Source organism: Mus caroli, chromosome 1 (genome assembly GCF_900094665.2).
Source record: "Mus caroli chromosome 1, CAROLI_EIJ_v1.1, whole genome shotgun sequence".
NCBI lineage: Eukaryota > Metazoa > Chordata > Mammalia > Rodentia > Muridae > Mus > Mus caroli.
The window spans coordinates 53,078,431-53,104,116 of record NC_034570.1 but is presented as its reverse complement, the minus strand read 5'-3'; the positions used below and the strand labels follow the sequence as shown (position 1 = coordinate 53,104,116).

Below are 25,686 nucleotides of genomic sequence, written 5' to 3'. Positions count from 1 at the left end.
CCTCCTCCTCCTCCTCCTCCTCTTCTTCAGGGCAAGATATTAACAAGCAAGGGATGCTACAGGGTGGGCAGTAGTGTGAAGGAAAGGAGGAACAGTCATAATCTACAGACTAGGCAAATGGCCTGTGATTTCTCAAAGGCAGCACTGTGGCTCTGAAGCACAGACAGGAAACACAGGCAAGAGCTGGCATTTCAACACCTCTGTAGGCTTAAGGAAGAGCCCTGTTCCCAGGAGTACTAAGTTGTATGAGGTGTCATATGTCCCCCAACTAAGGAAGTAGCCCTTATAAGGTTATTCACCCCAGGAAATATTAAGGAGGGTAGAAAATTTTCTCATTTCATCTCAAAAAGCAATGCAATCCAAAGGTCATTAATTCTGCACTCATCTGTTGGCTCCTCGTATCCTACCTTTGTCCATGATCCATATCCATTCTCCCCTTTCTACCAACATCTTCAACATCCTGTGAGGAGTCACCCTCCCTCCCATCCTCTGGCACTTTCTTCTAGAACCTAGAAGAATCGAGGTGATTCCAATTTCAGTGCTAGGAGAGGGGTGCATAGTTTGCCATAAACCAGAAACACTTGAGTTCCTCCTGTCCTTCTCTATTGCTTGTTTCTCAGTTGGTTCTGAGTTGGGAGCATCAGTGGCCATCCTGGGATCATCAAGAACCTGATGTGGGTAGAACTGATGAAGCTGAGAAATGGAGAGAAAGCAAAACCACCTTTCTTGGCTCATTGTTTAGGCCATGAGAACAGTCCTTCCTAGAGCAGTCCTCCCCAGAAGGCAGAAGGCAGCCCTACTTTACATGAAGCTGACAACCCACCCCCTCTCCATTTATTGTATGTGCACACGTGCAAATCTACATATGCACACATGGGACGCACGTAGAGGTTGGAAGACAACTTTCAGGGGCTGGTTCTCTCTTTCTACCATGTGGGTCCTGGGAACTGAACTCAGGCCTAGCAGCAATTATCTTCAGAAGCTGAGCTGCTCCAAATGCCTTGTTTTTATAAAATAATTCGATAAGATATCTTGAGCATATTTGCATGGAATTTTCCGTTATTTGTAACTGAAAGCATGCAGTCAGAAATAACTAGCGGCTGGATATGCGGTTCAGCTGGTGGAATCACTGCCTAGTATGCACACGACCTGAGTTCAAGCCCTAGGAGAGCCACAAAAGAGAAAAAAAGAAACTGGAGTGCCAGTATATCTGCCATCCAAGGTTACAGTAAAGGTTAAATTGGAATACGTGGACACAGGCAGTGAAGCACAAAGTTGCTCCATAAAGCCTCTCTTTCTACCCATCTCAGCCCTAAGCCCTGTCAGGGCTGGCCAGTGCAGCACAGTCTGTGGAATGTCTGCCCAGGGGAGAATGGAGGTTCTTTTTGGTCTCCTAGGCTTGCCTCTGCCACAAGGGGAGGTCTGCAACTGAAACATGTCTTGCATTTGGAAACTGTATGCGCTTCCCTAACAAAGGACCACACCAACAAGGTGTTGGTTAGTTTTAGGTCAACTTGACCCAAGGTAGGGTCATCTGGGAAGAGGATGAGCTGAGAAAATGCCTCCTTCTGACTGGTCTGTAGGGGTGTTATCTTGATTAATGATTGATGTGAGGGGGTGCAGCCCACTGGGGGCAGGTGGCCCTTGGTGACAAAATAAACCATGGGGAGCAAGTCTACACTGAAAAAGCAGTGCTCCTCCATGGTCTCTGCTTTGGTTCCTGCTTTCCGGGTTCCTGCCCCGGCTTCCCATAATATGGACCATGAACTGTGAGCTGAAATAAACCCTTTTCTTCTCAGATTGCTGTTTGCACGGTGTTTGATCACAGCAACTGAAAGCAAACTAGAACTAGCAGCAGTGTGTGTGTTAGCAATCTGGAAAATGATAGAAATGGGAGACCAGCTTCACCTCTCTCGGGCCGAGCTGTCTGAAGGACGGGCTTTCCTGGAGGCCATGCAGGAGCTCTGTCCATGACTTTTACTGCTTCTGGTGACTGCCTTTAGCACTTGCTCTTTTGTAGTTAGTCCTTCTACTAAGGACACTTTGATGATGTGGTTATATGTAGCATACACAGGTTAACTTAGGAGTAGCCTACCTATCTGTGATGGTTAATATTAACTGTGAAGCTGCAGGTGGTGGTGGTAGTGCACACCTGTAATCCCATCACTTGAAAGCAAAAGCAGGAGGACTGGCTTCAAGGCCAGCCTTGGTTTCCTGGGAAGAGGGCCATGCGATCAGCTGCTTCACACTCTTGCTGCCATTCCTTCCCTGGCGTGATGGACTGCATTTCTAGCTGTCAGTCAAAATAAAGCCTCCCTTTCTTAAGTTGCTTTTGTTGGCTTGTTTTTTTTGTTTTGTTTTTTTTTTTTTTTTTTTTTTTTTTTTTTTTTTGTCACAGCAATGAGATAGTAACTAATTCATCATTCACACCGTGATGTCTGCCCAAGTCCCTTTTGTCATTAGACTAGCATCCCAGCCTCCCAGGATTAAGACCTGAGTGTCTTAGGGGAATTATAGGGCCTATCATTGAAAGTCATTGAGAAGCCTAGTTGGTTCAAAACTACTCAGGGGCCCATTTTTCTTTGCTTTAGTTATGGCTACACCACCAGACAAAATACACTTTTCTTCAAAGGGCTCCATGACTGCCCTGTGAGTTGTTTTTGTTGTTAGTTGACTCATTCTGCTAACCACTGTCATTTGTCAAAGGCAGCAGGCAATAAAAGTTCCTGCTACATTTATCTCTCCCTCCCTAGGATGTACATTCATGCTCAGTACTGTCGCTGGCCCTGGAGCAGCCTTTAATCACACACACATGAAGCTGGTGAAGACGGACAGTTGTTGGACTTGGCTCTGTTCCATCCATTCCCAGGAAGGAGAAGGGAGCTCTCTCCAGGTCTTCAAAGATCCTTTTCCTCCTCCCTAGGTTTCCTCCTCCCTAGGTGGGACAGACAGTCGGTTGAGCCTGTTGTAGGTATCCAAACTCCAGGAAAGTCTTTCTCACACAGCCTATGCTGGGCTCCACCAAAGAAGGGCATTGTGTCAATGAAACAGTAAAACCATGGTGTCCTGTATGCTGGGGTTTTGTTCAGCCAGATCTCATGGACTACACGGCCCTGCTGGGGCTCCTTCGTTGTGCTAGGATAGACTCCTGGGACTCTGCACAAGCAACACAGCTTTCTCTCTCAGAGGAGTGACAGATGGCTTCAGAAAAAGCCTCCTCTCTGAGAGGACAGAGGAGAAAGAAAAGAAGCAAACATTCTGCTTAGACTGTGAAAGAGGAAGGTAGCTCTTGCTGGGATCAGGATTAAATTGAGATGTTGCTCTGGATGTTATTTTTGGGTGACTATGTGAGCTAGCATTAATTTTTAATAGACAGAGGGATGCGCATCTTCTAACTACCTCTAAATAGAGCTGGGGAAAAACAACCCGAGATTCTGGAAAGTAACATTTTTTAAAATGTATTTTTGATGGTTATGTGTAAGTTTGCATCTAACATCTTCATGTGGGTAGAAGTGAACGGTACACTTTAGTGATTCACACTAATTAAGTGGGAGCCTTAAGTGAGATGCCTGAATTACTATTTATTTAAAAAGCATGGTTTTATTATTTTTAAGGGCTTTGAGTAATGAAGCTAAACAAGGTGTTACCTAGGAGACATATTTATGGAGACTTATTCTTGAGGTAGCAGAAATGGCTCCAATTTATAATTCTGCTATTGGGAAGGCAAGATCTGCAAATTGAAGGTGTGTACTTACTGCAGGTGGGGGGCCTGTTTCAGGATTTGGGTTCACAGGAAACAGACAGCACTAACTTGTCTGGTGTTAATTGTCCTGGGCTTCAGTATTGGGCATTCAAGTTTTATACACACATGTACACACACACACATGAGAGAAGAAAGACAGGAGAGAGAGAGAGAGAGAGAGAGAGAGAGAGAGAGAGAGAGAGAGAGAGATCACAGGATGTACTTCTATACCACAGCACAGTCATCTGGTCAACCCAGGAGACTCGGGAGAAATGTAAAGGCCAGAGTAATGAAGTGACTTACCAAGGAATTTATTTGTAGAATGGAGGAAAGGGAGCTGGGTTGTGAATCTCTGGCTTCAAGGCTAGCTTTCTTTTCCTGATACCTGTTAGATATTCACAACCATATTAGGGAAGGGGAAAAGAAGCAGGTAAGCAAGAACAGAAGTGGCAGAGATTTGGGATTTGGAGTGAGGTACTGTTGGCCCCTAGCTAATGCAGCGGTGACCACAATTGTCATTTACCCAGTGCTGTTTCATGACAGTCTTGCTGAACATTTGGGATGGACTGCCTCCTTTGCTCTTCAGGAAGCTCCTTCTAGGGGTACTGTGATTAGCACCATTGCCTCACACAAAGAAACTGAGGCAAGGAGTTAAGAGCGACTGTGGCCAAATGCAAAACACCTAAGTGTGTTAACTTTGGATGCTCTCCCACCCAGCACCATTCTGCCATAATCATTTCTCTCTGTGCCAGAGACCTTTAATAGGTGGCACAAAATATTGGTCCAGCAGCTCCACGTGTAGACAAAAGTTAGGACTTGGGCCAGTGAGAGGGCTCATAGGAAAAAGCACTCGCCATGCCAACAGTCTCAGGACTGGAGTCTGAGTCCTGGAACCAACTGTGAAAAGTCAAAACAAACTCCCTGAAAGCTGTCCTCTGACTTCACAGAGAAGCATCAGGAGGCTAAAGCAGGAGACTCCAGAGTTCAAGGCTGGCTTAAACAACATAGATAATACAATGAGATCTTGTTTCAATAAACCAAACCAAACCAAATCAAACCAAACAAAACAAAACTCATTCTAAAGAAAGCATCAAGGTCTTGATTCACAAACCCTGAAATGGAGGGCCAGTTCCTTTTCAAATGTCTCTGTGGTTCAGCAGAGCTGGGTTTGCACTGATGAGGCCATGAGCTCTTCCTTGAATTTGAATGACCTGTTCTGAGGTGTCAGGGTTAGAGGAATCAGCAATTATGAGCTTACGAGATAATGACATGTGTGTTTAGTGTGATTGGCAAATTATACCATAGGAAAAAAATTTTTTAAGATTCAGAGTGAACTATTTTCCCATATAAACTTACTGCCTCAGGAAAACTGTGGTTAAAATTATAAATTATGAGGAAACGTCAAATTTGCCCTAGAGAGCCAAAATAGAAATACAAGAAGCATTGTTGAAACCATCCCAAATTGGAAGCAGTGGTTATTCAATTAAAAATAAGTTAGTTACACTTTGTGTTTATATATTTTCCCTTAGCTAGAGGCTTAGAGAGAGCCCCACTACCCCTGGTCTTCAACCTCACCTACTCAGTGGCCCACCCTGGCTAACTCAGCAGTGAATCATTTTGTCAGTTGTTTTGTTTTTGAAACGTGGTCTCATTCTATAGCCCAGGCTCTTGATGATTCTCTATGCTTCACTTTCTGCATGCTGGGATTATATTGGGAGCGACCACACCCAGCACATAGCAGTGATCGTTTCCCTACAAATCTCTGAAGACACAGCCTCCTCTTATGTGAACCTACTTTATCCTCCCAGCTTACATGATCAGAAAGTCCCTTCTAGTGTCTACTTAAAATTTTCTCGTTATGATCTAAATTTATTTATTGTATATGTGTATATATCGTATATATGATATGATAGATATATGGAAGTTTGAGAGAAACTCTGTGGATCTGGTTCCCTCCTGTCCCTTTTATATGGGTGCCAAGGATCTAAAACAAATGTCCAGGCTTGTAAAACCTGTTGATGCCAATCTTCCTGCTATGACTAACCTGTGATCTTTTGCTCTGTTTTAGAGAAATGGCAGGTGCAGTTAGCGCTTCCTAGGCATAGAGAGACTAGCCAGGTCAACCCCTGACCTCTTCCCTATAGATACAGGCAGGCATTCTTATGCCATACAGTTTCCATCTGGGGAGGGAGTGGCCGATAGGCCCACAGCAGAATGCAGAGTCATGGCTGGAATGCAGTGTTGTCTCTGTGGATTCTACTAGTTGCCACAATTCACTGTGCCATCCGGGAGCAGAAAAAGTGATTTTTTAAATTTAATTTTATTATTATTTTATTTTATTTTATTTTTGAGACGGGGTTTCTCTGTGTAGCCCTGGCTGTCTTGGAACTCACTTTGTAGACAAGGCTGGCCTCAAACTCAGAAATCCGCTTGCCTCTGCCTTCCGAGTGCTGGGATTAAAGGCATGCGCCACCACCACCTGGCCTATTTTATTTTTTTTATTCATCATCCAGGAAGTACAGGATCTGCAGGAAGAAGAGGTGCCCACCAGGAAGAACGAGATAGGTCTCCCACACTCCATGCTGGCCTGGCACCTTGGGCATCTCACTGGACCCTTCTGAGTGTCAAGTGTCCTCCTTTTTGTAAGGGTAAGGACCATCTCTCAGAGCCTCACGGGATGATCAAACAAGATGTAGGGTTGGTGCTGTGGTAGAACACTTAAATCTATCATGCATGAGGCCCTGGCTTTGACCCTCAGCACCAAAAAGGTGGGGGAGGAGGTAAGGTTAAGTGGAATAAAATGGCTGACTCTTGCTGGATGAGAAATGGGATTAAGTCTAGGACAGAGCCACCCTTAGCCCCCTATTACCTATGTATGGGTTTAAAGAATGCTATGTTTCCTAACCTCGCTACCTTTCCTTTACATCAACCATGCCACGGTAGCTTCAATGTATGTGGGAGGATGAGGTGATTTCCTACTAAGCTACTGCAAGACTTCAGAGTACTACGTTCAAGTTCCAGGAGGCAGTGTTCCGGGCTAAGCTCCTGTGCTAGCTGTGCTAGGCCCCAAAGACCAGGGTAACGCATCAGAACTGTCATGCTGAAGCCCTGTGCCACCAGGATGAAACTGAGCCACTTATTTCTCCTTTGAGAAATCAGGATTAGGAGATAACAGCTGGATTTCCTAAGTGGGACCAGTTTCAACTGGCACAATAGTCAGATTCCCTCTGCCTTAATCCTACAGCTAACCTCAGGTAACCTGCTTGATGAGCAGTTTCCTATTGTTCTAACTCCCTGCCCTGCCTTACAAGGCAAGGAACTTTGAAATGACCAATCTGTTCCTCGTGTTCAGCCGCTCCTGCCTTCAGCCTTTTTCTGTCTGGAGAGCCAGCCTCCTCTGCTTGGCTCAGGAAACACATTCTGGTTTATGGTAGGAAGTGTTGCTCAATGCTAGACTAAGAAATAAAGCCAATTAAGACCTTTAAACTGGGTTCTTGTAATTTGGTCCTTTGGCAGCCCCTGCTGCACTGATGCCCGTGGAGGAAAGCCAGTCAACAGAAGATGTCCATCAACACCGGCGTTTTCCCCTCTGGGGTGGGTAAACCCATGATAGCAGTTTCTGTATAATCATAGGCACACTAGGGGATTCCCTCTCAGATAGCTGGGCCCTGGGGCGAAGAATGGGGAGGGGAGGGTGCTTATAGGGGAGCAATCCAACATCTTCATGGGGGCACTGGGCAAAAGGGACACTGGACAGACAGAGAGAGAACTTGAAACTTGAGTTGCCATTTGTTAGCCTTTGGGTTACCTCTGTTGAACCCCCTCTCTTCTCTCTTCCTGAAAACAAGGCACAAAGAGCAGAGACTACTCACAGCTGACTCTGAGGACAGAGTAACAGGCTGTTCATCTCTACAAACCAGGAAGGGAGGCAGGAGCTGGACAATATTGTGACTTTGATCTCTGTCACGTGTCCCTGGACCCAGGGCCAGCAGAGAGAGCTGTAAACCTAGTTAATTTGCTGAGGACACCAGTATGTCTGTCATGTCTCAGGAGCTATGTGTGGAAGATATCATTCATGAAGGGTTATCAGATAATGTAACAACAGCTTTCACTCTGGATCCCTTGCTGGCGAGCCAGTACTGGGCTAACGGCCTGTTTTCCTTATTTGTTAATGTGAACCACCAGCCTTCACATTAACCTGATAAAGTGATATTATTCTAACACCAACTATTATTACTTTTATGAGGAAAGGAGGCCAGAGAAGTCAAATAGGAGTCCAAGATCACACAGCAGTGCAGGGCAGAGCTAAGACTCAACCAAAGCTGGAAGACCCCCAGGGCCCAAGTTCTTGCTTTTTGCTCCCACGTATGGCATCCTAAAACCTTCATCAAGGAATCCTGGTTTAAAGAGGAGACAGCCAGAGCTCCAGCTCTGCCAGCTCAGTTCACAGAGATGACTAGCAGACTGGAAAGCCAGGATTTTCACTGGGAGAGCTTGTAGCTCTCAAATGAGAAGTGGCCATCTTTGCATGTAACCCAAAACACCAGGTCCTCATTTGTGGCACTTGTAACACAAGTCACAATATTTCTTGCTTTCTTTTTTTCCTTTTGTGTTGTTGTTTGCCTGGTTTGGCTTGGTTTGGTTTGGTTTGGTTTGGTTTGGTTGAGATAGGGTTTCTCTGTATAGCCCTGGCTGTCCAGGAACTCGGTAGACCAGCCTAGCCTCGAACTCAGAGCTCGGTCTGCCTCTGCCCCGGAGTATTAGGATTAAAGGTACACATCACCACAACCCGACTTATAAGTCATAATATTTCAGCAACACTAATTAGTGGGCACAGATGCCAGAAGCAGCCGACTCCATGTCAAAAGGCCTCTGGTCCTCCCAGGCACCGGGCTACTCCCTCCCTGTGCTTGCCCACTTCCTGGCAGCAGAACTATTGTGACACAAACCTCTTCAAACTCAAAGAGCTCCTAATCAGCTTGCACCCTGAGAATAGGGGGAAGGAAGACAACAGGAATGCTAGCAGGGGCAGTGCAGTAGAATAGCCCACCCAGAGGGACTTTACTCCGCAGTGACTTTACTCCACTGGCCCACCCACCCCTTCCGTCCCCAAAGAGAAGGTATAGACCAGTAAGAGGGGAGTTGAAGGTGGGACCTGAAGGAGACAAGCACTTTGGAGGTCCAGGCATCTATTTTTAAACTCGGAGGTCTCAACCCAGCCTTGATTTGATGTCACACGTTCATTTAGCGCTCAGCCATCCGGCAAGTGTGACTTCCTCGGTCCCCAGGAAGTAGAGGGACTACTGCTTTCTCTTGAGGCCTCCAGAACCAGAAGGCCAGCATTGTGGGTGTGCCGTTTCACACCCGAGGCGTCTACCATAAGGGGACCCAGGGGCAGACGGGAAGGAAAACATCCCCTGATCCGCAGGGGTTGCCTCCTGCTCCGTGGGAGGCTTGGGAACCAGCCAGGGTGGAGGCCAGAGCCAGGGGAGAGATGGGTGTTACTGAGCGGTGGGAGCCAAGAACAAACGTGGGTGAAGTGGAAGAGGCCTAATTTGGTAAGAGCTGTGTCATAACTGTCTCTTCAGCCACTGGGCAAGATGACTGACTGCCTATGCACTGGTAATTTCCAGATCTGTACAGATCCATATTATCAACCCCAGCAGGTTCAAGCAGGACTTTCATTATTGGCATTGTTTTGCCTCACTGCTAAGATTCTTGGTCTTTAAATCATTACTTTCATTAAAAAAAATTTTTTTTGTAGCTACTCAGTAAAACCCAAGATGTATGTATGTATGCTAATTTTAAATAACTTTCTGCTCATATCTTCCTGATTTCTGAGCTCACTCTGCTACTCAACTTTCATGGAGTAGACAGTGCTGGAAATCGGGCAGGCTGGACTGATGGTCTGGGAAAAGGCAGAGTTGGAACTAGAACTTTGGTCTTTTGACTCCAGATTCAGTGTTCTTCTGTACCTGACAACAGCAGTGAGCCACCAACCAAGACAGGACCTTTCAAAACCGTCCTTCCTTCTGTAACCCTGTAGTCCAGGCTAGCCTCAAACTGTGATCTGCCTGCCCCAGTTTCCCCAGTTCTAGGATTACAGGTGTGTGTCACCACGCCTAGTTCCCATCTTTTCTTTTTTTTTTGGGGGGGGGGGCGGTTGAAACAGGGTTTCTCTGTGTAGCCCTGGCTGTCCCGGAATTCACTTTGTAGACCAGGCTGGCCTCGAACTCAGAAATCCACCTGCCTCTGCCTCCCGAGTGCTGGGATTAGAGGCGTGCGCCACCATGCCCGGCCCATCTTTTCTTTTTAAAACAAAAATGGGGTGTGAGGAAATGGGGGTGAGGGGTGGGCACTCTCATGCCATGGTATGTATATGGAGGTCAGAGGTCAACTTCTCTCTGTGAGTGAGGTTTTCTTTTCCATCTTTATGGGTGGTTCCAGTTTGTCAGGCTTATTCGATAAGACCTAAATCTTATCACCTAAGTCAGTTCACTGGCCCCATTCTCTCCTGTTTTAAGTTAAAATTAGTGTGTGTGTGTACGTGTGTGTATTGAGACAGGGTCTCACTATGTAGATATGGCTGGCATAGAAGTTGATGTGTAGACCAGCCTGGCTTTGAACTCACAGATCTCTGCCTGTTTCTGCCTCCTCTTTCTCCTGTTTCTGCTGGGAATACCACCATACCTAAACCAAAACTACTACTACTAAATAATAATAATAATAAACTTTTGGAGAAAGCTGAGTTTTCCCAGACCCATCCTGTCCCCATCTTTGCTGAGCATGCCCACAGTGTTCCTGTCCACCATTTTAACCTATCAAATATATGCTCTGTGGCCCTGAGCTCAGCTTGCCCAAAAATGTGTCTGTCATCTTTCCTCCTTTAACTGAACATGCTCAGCAGTATCTTAACTGAAGTGCTTTCTCACTGTGACTCTGAATTGGTTCCCCAAGTGAAATTCCAACCCTTGCGCTTTGATTAGCGCTGGTGCCTTTCTCACTGACCACAGTAACACATCCTCTCCCCCGGCATTGCTTGGCCCATGCGAGCTTAGGCTATCGAGTCACAGAGACGAGAATCCACTGCATTCAGATGCACAGGGGTCTGTAGTCTCGGGAAAATTAAACCAGCTCTTAGGGCCCCATGACTTGGTCTGACTTTACCCAAATCCGGAACTCAGGTGCCTTGCCCCTGGGTGATAAAAATTAAGTACATGATGCTCTAAAGCAGCCATTACCCAAAACTCACTTCTCCGTGCATCTGTCCCCGCCGCAGCCCCCTTTTCAAAGCCCTACCTCTTGACCAGGCCTGCCTTTCTTCCTACTCCGGTTCCTGTCCACTCTGCTGCCCCTGATCATTCATGAGAATCTTCTCCACCCCAGATGTAGCCTCTGGCACTTCAAAAAATCCCATCGTAACTTGGAAAGAGTTGTGCGTTTAGAGTGCATGGACAACTCAATAGGAGCTCCCTGCTTTCTGGGTTCTGCCCTCACTCCTGCCACTCTTACTTTGGGGGCCGTATCTCTCTGGAAAAGGTCTGAAGTAGACACAGAGTTAACACAACTCACCTCTGGTGGGTCTGTGAGGGAGAGCTTGGCATTAGTTAGAAACTTGGTTGCCAGTGGCCTCCTCCTCATCTTCTGCTCTCTCTTGCCAATAAAATGACCCATTTAAAGCAGATTTTTCTGATTAACAGGCTTCTTACTAAATGGCTTCAGCTGTACTTGTTGATTTATAGGGCTCAGGGAGTGTTGCTCAGCTGCGGGCCTCCTCCTTTGTCCAGGGTCCCCTGTGAATCACCATGCCCTGGTGATGTGGTGACAGGGCACAACATCCTCCGAGGGGCATCTCCGCAAGAATGTGTGTCTCTTTTCTCTTCAAATTCTAACTGTGGAAATGTCCAAACAAACAAAGTTCAAAAAAACGATGTACTAATAAAACCCTTTGTAAGCCCAGTGGTGGTGGTGGTAATGCACACTTTTAATCCCAACACTCCTGAGGCAGAGGCAGGCCGATTTCTGAGTTCCAGCCTAGCCTGGTCCACAGAATGTATTTCAGGACAGTCGGGGCTATGCAGAGAAACCTTGTATCCAAAACAAACAAACAAACAAACAAATAATGGAAACAAACCAAAAAATCCAAGCCCTTTATGAACTGTCACCTGCCGATTATGTTTGGTACCCTTGCTGCCTCTCAAACTGCCATCTATTGAGATTATTTGAAGTCATTATTTAATCCATGGAGATTTCAGCATATTTTCTAAATAGTAAGGACGATCTTAGCTTTAACATAAGCACAATACTATTATTACATCTAAAAACATCAACAATAATTCCTGAACATTATCTGATAGCCACCCAGGTTTCAAAACTTCCTGGTTGTCTCATCAATGTCTTCTTGTATTTAAATTCATTTAAGTCAAACTCCAACACTTGCGTGGTGCTATGAACTTACAATCCTGGCCCTAGGGAGGCAGAGAAGAAGAACGTGGGTTTAGGACAGCCTAAATATTGGTGTTGTCTACACAAAACAATCCAGTCATTTCTCAATTACTTTTAATTAATGTGATGACTCAAGTGGTTTTCTAAAAAACAATACCTTTCTCTCTCTCTCTCTCTCTCTCTCTCTCTCTCTCTCTCTCTCTCTCTTTTTCTTTCTCTCTTGCCTCCAGGGTCACCTTGATAGAGATGTTGCCAAAATATGTGCTCACTGCGTCTTCAGCAATAAAGAAATCCTGAAAGACTTTACCTGATCCTGGAATGGGGTTATTCCCATGGGCACTGCCCTAGTCCGGGCCTGTACCTGTTGTTCCTAGAGATGCTCTAAGACCCTAGGCTAAATCATCTTCTTCCACTCCTGGTTGTCACACTGTGGTCCCAGAGCACTGAGTAGTTACCAGTCCACGCATGCCAGTCTCTCACAATTATTAACACACAAGTGTCTACCACAAGGTGGTGGATCTGCCTTCCACAGGCTATCACTTAAAGAGGAAGTGGGCAGACAGCTGAGGCTACTCATCCTGGTGGGTAGGATTGGGTGCCAGCTGACTGAAGGCCAGACCTATTTGTCTAAACTTGGAGGGCCCTTGCATGGCCGTGCAAGATGTTTAGAGGGAAGGATCAGCCAGAGGCGCCTTTAGTCCCGGAAAGGGTGTGACTGGGGGGAGGGGGCTCCAGGGACCTTGTGATCGCCTGTGGAGCCCCTTTTTCTGCGCTGACCTTGCTGCTATCCAGAAGGAAGGCAGCGAACAGGCTTTCTCTTCTCGCCCTTTCACAAATCCACACAAACCATTACTGGCAAACACTGGAAAGCTGACACAAATACCAAGTCCATATGCCCTCAGACTCACAACACAAACTCAACAGAGCCCCATCAGCATCACAGACTTGTATAGATACACAGACCACACACACACACTTATTTGCTTATTTTATGTATATGAATGCTCTGTTTTCATGCATAGCAGAAGATGGAATCAGATTCCATTACAGATGGTTGTGAGCCACCGTGTGGTTGCTGGGATTTGAACTCAGGACCTCTGGAAGATCAGCTGGTCCTCTCAGCTGCTGAGCCATCTCTCCAGCCCCCAGCAGGTTTTCTTAAATCCTGGAAAAGATAAAAAGCTTTGGAGTGCCTGAAGACTTGGGGAGTCTGGTTGGGGCATACAGTGAGCAAAGCCAGCCTGGGGAAGGTGTAGCAGGGCCAGGAGCCTGCTGGTTAAATAGCACTGACTCCAGTTCTCGCTAGGAGAGGCTCTCATCTGTGGTTCTAAGCGATAGAAAACCACCAACTGCTAGCAAGATAATCCAATTTCCTTCCTCCATGGCTGGAAGAGGGCTGTCTTGGCCCTCCTGCTCCAACTTCCTGCTGGGTCTCAGTCTGCTTAGGACTCTTTACCCCTCCAGCAGAATGCATATCAAAGCCTCAGGCCCCCAGGGTTCATTAGGAGGCATTTATTTCTGCATATTCGTGGAGGGCAGGAGGGAGGATAACTTGATTCGCAATGCAAATTGCTTGGCTGTAATTTCAACTCTCCCTCCCTTCTCACAGGGAGATTTTGCAGGCCATTAAAAATATATGATTGCCTCCAAAATAGCAGTGACAGCTGCCCGGCTGTGGCGAGCCAGGTGCTCCAGTCGGAAGGCCACTGAATGATGTCCGGTGGATTCTCCCAGAGCACGTGGGGCCAAGCGTTCACTGCCTGCATATGGAGTCCAGATCGCAGGGCTAGTGACCCGGCTCAGAGCGGTCTGGGATTCACCCTCGTTTGTCTTCTGCTCAATTCTGCCTTCGGCTGCTCTGGGGCAGGCAAGGCAATTGTTTTCATCCCTGAGCCTACGGTTTCCTCCCCAAGGATGGGGATAAATAGGGAACTGATGTTTAGTGGCTGGCACAGAATAGGTGGGTGGTCTGCAGTGGGGACCAGCACTCCCCTCCACAGGCTTGTTACCACCACCCAATAGCACAGTACTTTCTTTATCCCTTGGCCCCTCCCCAGAATTGGATACTGGAATCCACCAAGGGGAGGAAGAACTGCTTCGGTCTTCTGGTCATAAGTCCTCACTTGGTTTTTCTTCCCCATGCTGCGGGGGTTAAGAAACTCCAGGACTGTCCAGGCCTTTACCCTATACTTGAATGATTCTGTAGATAGGGGTGTACTGGGAAAAGGAGCAGAGCTTCTGTCTTAGTTACTGTTTTGCTGTTGTGACAAAACACCATGACCAAGCCAATTTGTAATCTTGAGGAACTGCCAAACTTTATTTATTCCCATCCACAGATATTCTTTTAAAAATATATTTATTTTTAAAATATTTATTTATTTATTTATTTATTATAATTTTTGTTTTTTTGAGACAGGGTTTCTCTGTGTAGCCCTGGCTGTCCTGGAACTCACTCTGTAGACCAGGCTGGCTTTGAACTCAGAAATCTGCCTGTCTCTGCCTCCCGAGTGCTGGGATTAAAGGCATGCACCACCACTGCCCAACTAAAAATTTTATTTATTTTATGTATATAAGTACAAAGTTACTCTCTTCAGCCACACCAGAAGAGGGCATCAGATTCCATTACAGATGGTTGTGAGCCACCAGGTGGTTGCTGGGAACTGAACTCAGGACCTCTGCAAGAACAGTCAGTGTGCTTAATTGCTGAGCCATCTCTCAGCTCACCAATTTGTAAACACACACACACATACACACTTTAATTTGATGACTAACAGTTCCAGAATGTAAGTCTGTGACCATCATGGCAGGGAACATGGCAGCAGGCTTTCTGGAATGGTTTTGGAGGTTACATATGATCCATAAGCAAGAGAGAGAGAGAGAGAGAGAGAGAGAGAGAGAGAGAGAGAGAGAGAGAGAGAGAGAGAATATGAGTGTCCTGCTAATGGGAATGTCATGGCCTTTTGAAACCTCAAAGACTGCCCCCATGACACACCTTTTTAAACAAAGCCACACCTCCCAATCCTTCCCGAACAGTCCCACCAACTGAGGACTAAGCCTTCAAACCACCACAGGCCTTTTGGATGAGAGCTCCCATCCAGCCAGTAAAAGAGACTGCTAGAAGGAAACTGTTCCTCCATGAGTCTGAGAAATGAACCTGGGATTCTCCTGGGAGGGCCTTTTAAGTCAAGGTCAGTGGTGTCCCAGGATACCACAGCTTGAGCATCAGGGACATGATGCTCTGGTTCAGTAATGAAGCCACAACCATGGACAAGCACATATTGCTGTGTGCAGTGTGAGAGGGAAGCCAGACATTTGAAGAGTTAACACTACCTGTTTGTTTCACTTTAGTTTTGATTTTTGGTGTTATGAGGTTAAACCCAGGACCTAATCCACATTAAAGTACTCTACCTCCAGGTCTAATTCATATTTTAAAGATATATATATATATATATATATATATATATATGTGGTGTGTGTGTGTGTGTGTGTGTGTGCTGGATAGTTTTCTGTAATTTGAATCAGCCTCCATAAGATCTGGTGTTGGGGCATCTTCTTAATGAATGATAAATAGAAGAGGGCTCGGTCCATTGTGGTGGTACCATCCCTTCATTGGGGGGTCCTGGCTTCTATGAAAAAGCAGACTGAGTAAGTCAGTAAACAGCATCTCTCTATGGCCTCTGCATCAGCTTCTACCTCCAGGTTCCTGGCCTGGCCTACTTTATTTATTTATTTTTTTAAAGATTTATTTATTTTTATTATATATAAGTACACTGTAGCTGTCTTCAGACACTCCAGAAGAGGAAATCAGATCTCATTACAGATGGTTGTGAGCCACCATGTGGTTGCTGGGATTTGAACTTTGGACCTTCAGAAGAGCAGTCGGGTGCTCTTACCCACTGAGCCATCTCACCAGCCCCTGGCCTACTTTAGGAACAGAATATAGTGTGGAAGTTTAAGCCAAACAAATCTATTCTTCCCCAACTTGGTTTTTGGTTATGGTGTTTCATCACAGTGATAGAAACTAGGACAGTAAGTATGGGAAAACAGGCTGGTAGTTCTCAAAAATGCCAAACATAGAACATTCACATGAGTCACTTTTATATCTATATCAAGAGATGGAAAACGGGCCTCATGAAAATTTGACCATAAATGTCCATAGCAATTATTCAGGAGCCCCAAACTGAAAAACAGCATGCATGTCCATCAAAGGAACAAATGAAGTACAGTTTATTCACAAAATGGGTATTGTTTAACCATAAAATAAAATGAAAAACTAGAAGATAATACAAAATAAAGTTTGAAAGCCTTATATGAACTGAAAGACCCGTGATAAGGATCACACAGCATATGATTCTGTTAGAAGCAACGTCCAGAATAAGCACAGCACACAGACAGAAATCAGATCAGTGACTGCCTCCGGTGAAGGATAAAGGAGTAGGGGGCAGAGGAAGGGCTACTGGAAAAGGGTATGCCCTTTCTTTGGGGGCAGTAAATCCTAAATGTAATGTTCTGGTAGCCACATATTGTATGTGAACTGTATGAACATATTAAAAACCACTGGATTGGGGGCTGGAGGTAGAGTATTTGCCTAGCCTGCACCACACCAAATTCTGGGTTCTTTCTCCAGCCTCACATAAAACTGGGCCTGGTGAGGTAGGTTGCACATACAATCCCAGCATCTGGCAGTAGAGGCAGGGGGGATCTAAAGTTCAAGATAATCTTTGGTTACAGAACAAGTCTGAAGCTAGTTTGGGCTAGAGACCCTTCTCACAAAAACAAATAGATGAATCCTAAAGCCCCACTGAATCATATGCTCCTTTTAGGGTTTTTGTTTGTTTGGTTGTTTGGTTGGTTGGTTGGTTTCTTGAGACACAGTTTCTCTGTGTAGGACTGGCTGTCCTGTACCTCACTGTGTAAACTAGGCTGGCCTCAAACTCAGAGATCCTCCCGTCTCTGCCTCCAGAGTGCCGGTATTAAAGACATGTGTCACCACGGCCTGGCTTGGATCATATACTCTTAATCAGGCAAATACTATGGCATATGAATTTTATTTCAAAAACAAACAATGAAACTGGAAGGAAAGATGTGGATAATGCAACACCCCCGTGCTATATCTTTTGCTCGGGCGTGTCACTTTTCTATTGATGGGTTCCTGAATCCCGACCACAGAGCCAGGAACTGCTCACTGGCCTGAGAGGGAAGTGGATAGGCAGAGGGGAACAGAGTTGGTGGGAAACTTACACATTCCCTTGACATCCAAGAGATGTGCATTCTGAAAAATATAATGATCACATTCAAAAAGGGTTTCAACAAATCTCTGGCTGACAGAGGCAGCCCTCACCTTTGAGGTTGATGTCACGAGCTTGTCAACTTAAACAAATGATATCTTATGCAACCAGAGATCAGAAGGAATGGTAGACAAGAATTCCAATCTTTAACAAATTTATTCATCACAACTCCAGTCTCTCACACATGCATATACATGCCCTTGCTTGCCTGTATGCACACTCACACACAATTACACACACAGACACTCACACCACTGCTTGTATTCAGTTTTGTTTGGACAGTTTCCTGAAGAGATCCAGGTGTCCCTGCACAGAAGGGATGTGGAAGCATGGGAGCCTGGGAAAAGAGATCTTCTCTCACCATCTCCATCTTTAGCTACTCCAGTGTTCCTCTGTAAGAACTTACTTTTTGTAATTCTAGAACCTTCTATAATATTCATAAAAGTATTTTTTTTTCTGTTTCTTTGCCAAATGACCACTTGTTTGTCTTCCAGAAGAAACTTTCTGGCCTTGTCTTACCTGAGAAACAGTTGTCCCCCCTCACCTTCTCCAGGACAGCACAGAGCTGTCTCCTGGGTAATAACCAAGCACAGGTCACATGGGCTTTCACCTCCCAGAAGGGACCACAGTTTCCTTACTGGATTCATAGGACTAAGTTTTATAGGAAGAAAGGGAAGGAAAGGACGACAGAAGGAAAAGGGAGCTTTTTTTAAAAAGTTACTATTTCTCTGTGTCTGTATGTGTACATGTGTGTATGTGTGTCTGTGTGGCATGTATGTATGTGTGTATGTGGTATATACAGTTGTATATGGCATTTGTATGGTATGTGTGTGCATTGTGTGGGTGGTGTGTATGTATGTTTATGTGGTATGTGTATGTGAGTGTATGAAAGTGAGTGTACATGTGTAAATGTGTATATATTGTGTGTGGTCTGTGTGGTGTGTGTGAGTGTAATATCTGTCTAGAGTCCCAGTTACTCAGAAGTCTGAGGTAATCCTGAGCCACACAACAAGATTAGTATATATTTGTCAACATAATATGTAAATAAGTACAATAATATATAAAATACACATAACAAATGTTACCATTTTAACTACTTTGCTCTTAAATACATTGACAGTATAGCTATCAATGGCTGTCTTGTATATAGGCAGTATTCTTTTTTTTTTTTTCCCCATAGAAAAGTCATTTTTCTCCACCTAGAAGAGTCCAGTTGTTACTGTCTTTGGAAAATGGGGTTTGATTGATTTACAGTCCAAGTCTGGATTTCTCTTTCTCTTTGTTCAGATGGAAAACACACACTCAAAGCCCTTCCCTTCAGAGCAGGAGCGACTAGCTGCCACTACCTTTCTCTTTGGTCCAATCCTTGCCTGCTCAAGGCTGACTGTGTACAAATGCACACCGTCTATGGGCTTCAAAGGGTGTTCCACAAGAGTGCTGGAGATGTGGCAGTGCAGCAGATGGGACTGGTCCCTCTCTAGTAGTGAGCTTTCACTAAGCCTTTGCAGTCATTAACTAGTTGCCCTGGTAGAGCAAATCCCAAGGGCTTAGAGGAAGATTGATTGAACGTGGCAGGATAAAAACCTGACCTTCTGACTAGGTCCCTCCACTCTTCTTGGAACTGTTCAGTATGAAGCAAAACCTCTGATTGGCTTCCCATTCCATCTCTGTCATGAGGCAGCTGTGTGACCTTGGATGCTATGTTACCTGTTTCCTTGGCAGTTTTATGCCTGCTTCAATCAGGGGGCTCAAATAGGCATCAGATGTGCTACCACTGCTGCGCTCCCATCATCTTAGCAGACATTGCTAATCAATGCCAGTTCTTTCCCTAAGCCTGCTAGAGCTGCATAATTGTAATTACATACATCTGAGCTGATGGGCTTGGGAGCCTCAGCCCGTCCCCATGCCTGGATTATAAGGCCTTTACTATTTCTTCCAGGGCTAGCACTCAACAATTTTAAGCATTGTAGCTATTTTGTTGTATTGTGGAAACTACCATCAACAGACCTTATAAAACTGTGCTTCCATTCCAGAGATCCCAAAGAAGTTTTCTCCTTAAAACATTTGTACAAAGACGGGAAAATAAGTATTATATCCCAATACTCTAGGGGGTGAGTCTGCTTGAAAGAAAACACTTGGCCTAGCTACTCCACAAGTGCTAGTCAAGACTAAAAGCTGTGGTCACTGTCGCAACCACATCCCTGTTCTTCCCTCCTGAGGAAGAAACAAGTCTGTATATGCCAAAATGATTCCATATGGTGTGACTTTGGATGAAAATGCCCATGGGAATATAAAAACGGTGCCATAGCTTGAACAACAGACCAGCAGTTCCTCCAAATGTCAGATGGCGTTCCATATGACCTGGGAGCCCATTCCTAGGTGATAATACACCACAGAAGAATAAAGGCATACAGCCACAAAAAAACACTTGTCTAATGTTCTTAGGAGTCATATTCATGCTAGCCCTGAAGTAGAAATAACCCAGAACCCAGAAGTTCAACAACTGATATCAGATAAAGGTTGTAGCAGGCCATGATGGCATATGCTTATATTGTTAGCACTTGGAGGCTGAGGCAGAGGATAGGCAGCTCCTGACTGGGCTGGGAGGACCCTGGCTCACAAATCAAATAAAAAAGGTGCGTCCACACCGTAGAATAATATTCAGCCACAGAAAGGGATAATGTTGTGCATACTACAAGGTGGACCACTCTTGAAAATACACTAAATGAAGGAATCCACACGCTGTAATACTTCACACCTATAAAACATCTGGAATAGGCAAATCTACCAACACAGAAGGTAGATTAGTGGTTGGATAAGACTAAAGAGATAGAAGAGGGGTATTCTGAAATTGACTGTGAGGTAAACCAGAACAACCATGTGTGTGTGTGTGTGTGTGTGTGTGTGTAGTACTAGAATTGACCCTAGAGCTGTGTGTTTACTGGGTACTAACTATATCCCCACTCCTCAGATATTATTTTTAAAATATTCTCAACCTGAGAGTAGTTGAATGTACAGATACTGGGTCTGCAGACATGAGGGCTATTTACATACTTAGGCATCTACACACGAATCATAACCTTCTGCATGATTTTAGATAGACATATTTATAAATTATACTCATTAATACTGAAATAAAATTATGTAAAACAGCAACATTCAAACTTTTTCCCCCCTTTTTGGCTTTAAAGGGTCCTTCTTTTTTCTTTTTTTCTTTTTCCTTTTCTTTTTCTCTTTTCTTTTTCTTTTTTCTTTTCTTTTTCTTTGGGATAGGGTCGGAGGTACAGCTCAGGCTACTCTGGAACTCACAGTCCTCTGGCCCCCGCCTCTTGAGTGGTAGAAATACAGAATGGGTACCACACCTGCTTCTTATGGGTCTTAGCCAGTGCGAGCACTTCCTCCTCACTACATCCCTTGTTGAAGGACCAGCCATGTAACGGAGCACAGATCCCAGGAAGCACACTCATTTCTCTTAGGTAAGGATGAAGAAAATTAATATTCAATGCGTTAAAGGAAGAGCCCCAAGCTACACAATGATAGACCTCTCCAGAGAGTTTCTAGTTTGTGTCGTCCGCAGAGCAGACGACCAGAGTCACCTGGAGGATTTCTGTGTGAAGCCAAAGGGCAGCTACGCATTAGGCACAGTTCGTTAGGAGCAGATAGAAACCACCCCTCATCCTCTTTGGAAACTATTAGGACATGCTAGAATAAGTGTTCTGGCTGAGTACTATTGCCTCCTGCAGTTCCTGGGCCTGAAACCTTGTACACAGCAGGCTGTGAGTTGCTAGCGAACCAGCCTTCTATGTATACACAGAGTAAGTGATGGCCCCATAAAGCATAGATTTCTTTAATCTACTGAGGGAGCACCGTCGACAAGACACCACGAGGGCACAGCTGTGTTTACTCCAGGGTCACCTAGTGTTATTTATAATAAATGCTTTTGCTTTTGCACTTTGGATATGAAGTATGTTACCCAGAACCAGACTCTGTTAATGGGCCCACATGGCTATGAACACACCAGCCGGTCCAAGGTTTTATAGCATCCATCACAGGACACCAGGATCCTTATTAAAGAGGAGAACTTTTACAGCATTTCCCAGAGCACTGTAGTTTTTTGGAGTCAGCCCACAGGGAGAATGCTATGGTAAAAGATATTGCACTGTGGGCTGTTAGCTGGGGGCTGAGGACATGAAGGCACGGGAAAAAGTCATCAAATAGTATTTATTATGTGCTGTCCGAGTTTGACACAGTGCTAGGAGCCATCCAAGGAAAGTTAGAACACTTGACACTCTCCCCCTTAGGAGCTTCTATTTGGAAAGAGAAAACTGAGGCATAAGTAAAAATTATGACCCACTTCTCCTTGTGCACTATGGAGTAAAAATGTAATTAACTTTGATTTACAGTGTGCAGTACAAGCCCTGATCTTTTTTAACCCCCCACACCCACTCTGGGCCACCAGAAGTTCTTTTTCATTTCAACCCTGTGTAATATCTTATCAACTAGTCTCGGGCCCCTTTTCCTATTTAGGAAGTTGAGTTTACCAAATACAATCTTATCTCTCTTTTCAGGACTAAAAAATCTTGCAGTGTCCAACTGGCGTTTGAAGCTGGCCCGGTTGGTGTGCTCTGTGGTGAACTGCACAGTCAATGGGCCGGCTTTGATGTCGAAACCTGCTCTCTGCCTCTGTGCTAGCTGGGTGGCCTCGGACAAACTGCTCCACCAGCCAAGGTGTTCTGAGCCCTAGTGAACCAGCGGCAGGCACTCTCCTGGTAATGGTGAGTGGAAAGTCCTGAGTACAGTGTGCGCCGCTGCAGCACGCATCAGATGATGGCTGCTATCAGCCCTATCTAGACAGAGGGACAGCACAGCATGGTGTCAGGGCGTAGCCCAGAAATGTCAGTGGCTTGCAGCATAGGCTTTAGTTCCTTCCCATGCAGCTAGCTCCCTGCTCAGGGCTGACCCATCAATCCTCCTGCAGCTGAATATCAAGTGCTGATAGCGCGCAGCTGTGCTTACCCCTCCCCACCTTCAGCGTTGCTCTCAGCCACCAGGGACTGCCTCTTCAGAAATTGTGCTCTTTCTCCCTAGACTGGGAGACAACCCTTTTTCTTGCTTTGGGGCAACTAGAAGGAACTATGCCAGCCCCAGAGTTACCTGCAAGGCTGGCTACAGCCTCAGATGATACCCTTCTGCGGGCCAATGTCCCCTTCTGTTGGGTTCAACATTTTTTACTAGAAGGTTCTTGGTAGGAAACCTATGGCCTCAGCCTGCTGGATCAGAGTCTATTTTAGAGGACTCCAACTGAGGCTGTTGCTTAGAAGTAAACTGCCTATTTCAATATTTTCTTGCCGTTTGATGATTTCTTCAACAGATGATGGCACAAAGCTTGTTGTTGAGGGGCAGGAGAGATGGCCCAGTGGCTAAGGGCTTATGCTGCTTTTCTAAAGGACCCAGGTTTGGTTCCCAGCACCCATGCCAAGCAGCTCATAAGAACATGGAACTCCAACTCTAGGTGATCCAATGCCCAATTTGTGTCTTTTGGGATACCTCCACACATGTGGCATAGACTCATGAATAAAAATAAAATCTTTTAAGAATGCTGGTGAATACTTTTCTGGTTGTTCCGTTTTAATGAGCCATTACTTATTTCTGCTTGCTGTTACAGAAATTCACCATAACTTTAATGGATTACAACAATATATATTTACCATATTATAATTCTGAAGGAAGTTTAAAGTAGGCCTCAGTGAGCTAAACTCAACGACTCTTCCTCATGTTCTGAGGGCGATAGGGGAACCTGTTTCTTACTTTCCCTGGTATCTAGTGCAACCCTCATCCCGTGACTCCTGGACACCTACCTTCCTCCATCCTCATAGCCTGCAGCAGCAAGCCCGGTTTTCCTGGACAATACTCCACCAGCCTCATCTGCTTCCCTTTTAATGGTTTGTTTCTTTCATTTTTGCATTGGTGTTTCATGTGCATGTATAAATGGATGTCGAATCCCCTGGAACTGGAGTTACAGACGTTGTGAGCTGCCATGTGATTCCTGGGAACTGAACCTGGGTCCTCTGGAAGAGCAGCCAGTACTACTAACCACCCAACCATCCCTCTACCTGCTCGGACTCGGTTAGTCATCTCAGCTAGTTCCTCCTAGTCAGACAATGGAGCACAGCCACAGGTGTCTAGGATGAGGATGTGGGCATCTTTGGGGACCGTGACCTTTCTTTCACACTAAGGGAACTTGAAGTATTTAACTAATAAAGCAAACCATGTAGACAAAGCCAAGTAACAATAGTCAAGAAACCAAAAGTGACAGGAAGTTAGGTAACGGTAAAGGGCAGGGCCATGCTTTGGGTGAATGAGCTACCCGATGGTTGGGTTAGCCAACACTCTGCCTGACACACCGTGTGTTAAGAGCTGAGTCTGGCAAATGGTGGTTATGTGCATCTGACATGAAACTGATGCATGTGGGGTTTGAGTAGATCCCCAGCTCTGTTGGTAATGCTTGCTCAGTATGCAGGAGATTCTGGGTTTGATACCTAGACTTTATAAACTTCAGTAAGATGTGATGGCACGTGCTTGGAATCCCAGCACTCGGGAGACAGGGGCAAGATCAGGAGTGCAAGGACAGTATTGGCTACAGAGCCAGTTGTAGGCTAGCCTGGGCTACATGAAACCATCATCTCAGAAAGATATGATAGGTAGATAGATGGATATCTGGCTACATTAAAAATACATGGAGAGGGGGCTGGTGAGATGGCTCAGTGGGTAAGAGCACCCGACTGCTCTTCCGAAGGTCCGGAGTTCAAATCCCAGCAACCACATGGTGGCTCACAACCATCCGTAACGAGATCTGGCGCCCTCTTCTGGAGTGTCTGAAGACAGTTACAGTGTACTTACATATAATCAATAAATAAATCTTTAAAAAAAATATGTGGAGAAGTTGACAACTTTTTGTCAGAGATTGTTGGGATTATCTGGGCTAGGATGTCACATCAGGTTTCTGGCCACTTGAGAGGCCTGGACACCATCCACCTCAGAGTGGGTTCAGGAATGACGATGGATGACTGATACTAGATATTCTTCTCTTCAGAGCCACAAAGAACTTCCATTTGTGGCTTGGACTCAGCATTGGGGAACAGAGATGAGACAATGTGCACACAAAGAAAGCATCTCTGTTCAGGTGTGTCACTTTCCTAGGGGAGCTTCTTGCTCATGATTGTTAATTAATTAATTAATTAATTAATTAATTTTGTAGTATTGGAGATTGAACTCAGAATCTTGCACTTATTCTACCACCGAGCCACATCTCTGGCCCTTTTATATGTTTATAGTACTGAACAAAAGTTCAAAAGTGCAGGCAAGACAATTCCAAAGGACGTGGTGACCTCATCAATCCCCCCTGCCTCAGCAGAGTGGAGTGTCAAAGGCACCAGGGAAGTTCCTTGTGGATCTATGTAAGGACACTGAAGGTATGTTTTAAATAAACATACCAGACGATGTGCATCCCTCATGAGCCTCCCTTCAAAGCAGTCTCCTTGGAAGACGAATCACTTAGCCCCGAGATGCTGTTAAAAAGCTCCTGGTTCCTCTCCTTTTAGACACTGCAGTGCATTCTTTGGAGTATCCTGATGAGAGCACATATCTATCCTTTGAAGGTGGATTTGATTTTTAACAGCAGCCAAAATTCATCCAGATCAAAGCCTGGGAACTAAGGTGTACAATCAAGTTGAGGAATACCCTTTTGGGAAATGATGGGGATGGTAAAATTAAGTTTTCATAGGAGGTTTGTGTATGCTTATGGGAACCAAAAAGTAGGGACAATAGAAGTACTGAGAGACCAAATTAGCAGATTTTGAAACAAGACAATACACATGTGAAAGTGGCGAGTTTTTAGAATTTATTTTCTTTTAAACGCTGTTCTTTCCTAGGGGTCCTTTATCATAGCATTTGGAGTCACAAGCCCTGGGATCTGTGCATCTCCAAGCAAAGTCGCCCAGCCTTGTTGGGTGTCACCATTGTGATGTGAAAAGGAGGGTTGTAGCATTAATTACATCATATGACAACTGTCCATAACACATAAAGTCATCTGAATAAAGCAGAAGGCTGTGTATGTAAATTACCCAGCCTAGAGTCCATGGCATATAGAACGTGTAAATAGTGGTTATTGTTGTCCCCACTTGTCACACTGTGGACTGACAACCACACACA

The 25,686-nt window shown here is 45.2% G+C and overlaps 2 long non-coding RNA genes across 4 annotated transcripts in view; both read left to right on the top strand.

Moving 5' to 3' along the window:
• The window catches only part of LOC110304305, a 9,768-nt gene extending 2,452 nt beyond the window's left edge, over positions 1-7,316 (top strand). Inside the window, exons 2-4 of one of the 2 annotated variants that reach the window (XR_003837167.1) lie at positions 2,754-2,893; positions 6,256-6,390; positions 7,259-7,316. This is a non-coding gene — a long non-coding RNA (uncharacterized LOC110304305). Of the gene's footprint in view, positions 1-2,753; positions 2,894-6,255; positions 6,391-6,685; positions 7,089-7,258 lie in introns of those variants that run through there. The other variant, XR_002379059.2, reaches the window with a different exon arrangement.
• LOC115031520 overlaps positions 1-25,686 on the top strand; it is a 98,104-nt gene that overhangs the window by 57,477 nt on the left and 14,941 nt on the right. The window contains exons 3-4 of one of the 2 annotated variants that reach the window (XR_003837166.1): positions 22,044-22,250; positions 22,847-23,356. This is a non-coding gene — a long non-coding RNA (uncharacterized LOC115031520). Of the gene's footprint in view, positions 1-22,043; positions 22,251-22,846; positions 23,357-25,686 lie in introns of those variants that run through there. The other variant, XR_003837165.1, reaches the window with a different exon arrangement.